Below are 3,299 nucleotides of genomic sequence, written 5' to 3'. Positions count from 1 at the left end.
TTATACAAGGTAATACGAGATTTTATTTAAAAACTAATTTTTTATATCACATTGCAACATATAGTTATTTTTTCTATGTAATGACACAGTAGATTTTTCAGCTGTAATGAGATTATACAAATATAGCCAAACATTTCAATAAAACAAAAACAAAAAAACCTACATAAACATCCCGTTTAAATTCCGCAAACACTTAAGATAATGTAAGATAATGTTTTCTGTTATAAAATTCATAAATTTAAACACATTCTCATATTTCTAAACTGAGATTTGGACACTTGATATAGTGGAATTTATTGGTAGAATACGAGTAATCCAAATATCACAGTAAATTTCATAATATAGCGATTTACTAATCTTTGTAACAGATGACAAATGTTTTGACATTCCAAAAAATTAGTTAAGATTTCATCTATATATATTTATGTTGCAGTCAAAACCAGTTTTTAGTTAGGACACGTTTTAACTAGTTGAAACTAGTTTATACTGGATGTCTTTGTTATAACTAGAATTTACTGCTAGTCAAAAATGAATTTGCTCAACTCCCTGGTTTTCCAACCGGTTTTTACAGAATGGCTTAGTAAAAATTATTTCAACCGAGGTCAAAGTTCATTCAGCTAACACGTGATAACGCTTACAGTCTCTAATTATAATAATAGCCAGTCAAGAAGACCCAGAAGCTGCAGCTGGTACGAATGCAGAACCTCGAATAATACCAGCTAGTGACGAAGATCCAGAATCTGTAGCTAATGCGAATCGACAGACCCAAATAATAGCAGCCAGAGAAAAAGCTCATCTAAATTTGGAATAAAAGACCCAGAGAATGAAATTGGCTTCGGATTCAATACACGCTCCCGTAGAAATCGGTGATAATATAATTATACCAATCCCTGATGTCGACAGAGCAAGAGCAGATCTCCGTAATATTATCTGAGTGATTCTTCAAAAGGATGAACAAGGTTTGCATAAATTTGGAACAAAATATGGGATAATCAATAAATTGTATTGCAAGTATGTATTGTTCAATTGTGCCACTGTTTAATGTATCTAACTATGCAGTTAATTCGTTAATATTTTGAAGACTAATTATTATGAAAAAAGTTGTTTCCTTTTTTGTGCACAATTTACCATAATTATTATTAATTAAAGATTCAATTTAAAATAAGTATGAACCTGTACTTGATCAGTCAGAATTCGACATGTCTAAAGAAAAATTCTTGCTACTAGAAGGAGTGCCAGAGATAAATGTATCTTTAAGAACTGCTGCCAGGAGAGCAGCCTTAGAAACAGGCCAAGGATTTGTTCGCTGTTTGTGTAAGAAGTCGTGTATGTCGAAGATATGCTTTTGTAAGAAAAAAGGCAACTTGTGTAACTTGAAATGCCATGATAGTTTGCCTTGCAATAACAAGTAATGTAGATTTAATTTTTATATTTATGTTCCTTTATTGAATGATTATTTTTGTATGACTTTAATTAATATTACTAATGTTGTTTTAGAGTTAACACTAGGTAAATAAAGTCATGTTATTCTACCAGTTTTACTGCTCAATCATTGTTGATTTCACTTTTGCATAGCGTTGTCATGAATATAATTTTTAAGGTTGCTACGTGAGAGAGGGATGCGAGTGTAGTCCAAATCAGTATCCTTTGCAATTGACTTAGCCTCAAAGTCGGCTTTTTCATTTCTAAATATGCCAGTATGACTAGGAAAATATATGAAAGTTATATTATTTACAAGATTTTTAATATGGTGCTGGATATATGAGATTTTATTGCTACTTCAATTGGGATTTAACAGAGCTTTTAGGACAGACTGAGAATCACTGTAAATGTTGATAGACAGAGTTTTGTTTGGTAGTGAAGTGGCCTACTGAACAGCTTGGTAGTCAGCATCTTCTTCAGTTTGATAGATGGAGGTATGTGGGAAGTATCTGTACCTTCTAACAAACATATTTTGGGCAAAATATGTCAGTTTGGAGGAAGACACAGATACTTGAGCCAACATGAAGGAAGCTTTTAGACCCATCTGTGTAGATATTAAAATGTCTGCATGGTTATCCATGGAGGAAGCAGATGACACCAAATGTAGCCTGTGTACACTAAATGTGATCATCACCCTGTCACATTTGGTAATTGCAATGTGGTAGCATATGAACAGCCGTAGATAGGAGTAGAGACTGTTGTTGAGCCTTGATGTTTGTAGTTCTGACATAGTAGTTTAGAACCTCTTTTTACAATACATAGTGCAAAAGAAGGAGCTCTGCTAGTACTGTATCAGAAACATTAATAAAAACAGTTCTGCAGCACTTCGAAATTCTGATGGCAAACTTACTTGCTACTGAATTTTTACTAGTTACATGACCCCCAGCTAGAGGCCGCATAAAGTAGCATTGGTTGTATTGCCCCATTATATAGAGTTATAATATATATTAAATTTTATATGTATCATATATTAAATTTAATTAAAAATTATTATTATCGAATAAATTTATTGTATTTTTATGTAAATAATTTATTTATAATTTATTAAAAATTGCATTTTTTCTAGTTTTGTATGTTCTGATTTATATGTTCATTATTAAATAAAATTGATTTTTTCCTATAAAAAGTAAGTATACAGCTAATTAATACTGTATTTTTTGTATTTATTAATCTTTGGTTTTGTATTATTTTTATGCTTATACAATTTCAGAATTTTTGTATTTTTTTTTAGAAATAAAAATAACCTTATTGTAAATATTTCTTTAATTCAGAAAATTATTGTAAATATTTCTTTAATTCAGAAATATTTTAAAAATAATTTTAATAAATTTTTTTAAAAATTCACAAATTTTTAAATATTTTACTCATATTTTTATTTAGTATTTTTCAGATTTTTCTTTATACATATACTGTATAAAGCAAGAAATTGATAAAAAATATATATATGTTACCGCTAAAGCTCGAAATCCGTTAATGTGTACATTACCTAGCTAATCTGCAGATTAACTAAGGTGATCCGTTAAAGCTGCAAAAATTGTTTAATTTCTCAAATTACCTAGGTAATTTGCAGAGTATCTAGGTAATCTGCACATTAACGGCTTCCGTATTGTTAAAGTTCAAAAGTTTGTTTCTTTCACTTCCTTTCCCCACTCCTTCTTTTTACGTAGATAAATTTAAATCCTAGAATGCAAGCAAGCACCGAATTGGTGAGTAAAATCAAGAAAAGATTCTTCGCAAACCTCTTTAGCGAAGATTTAAAATATAATACGTAGTGTTTTAATAACAAACCAAAGTATGATTCCATAATTGAAGATGTA

This window comes from Centruroides sculpturatus, unplaced genomic scaffold (assembly GCF_000671375.1).
Source record: "Centruroides sculpturatus isolate CEXI.00-Female unplaced genomic scaffold, Cexi_2.0 scaffold165, whole genome shotgun sequence".
NCBI lineage: Eukaryota > Metazoa > Arthropoda > Arachnida > Scorpiones > Buthidae > Centruroides > Centruroides sculpturatus.
Note: the sequence above shows the minus strand (reverse complement) of the source record.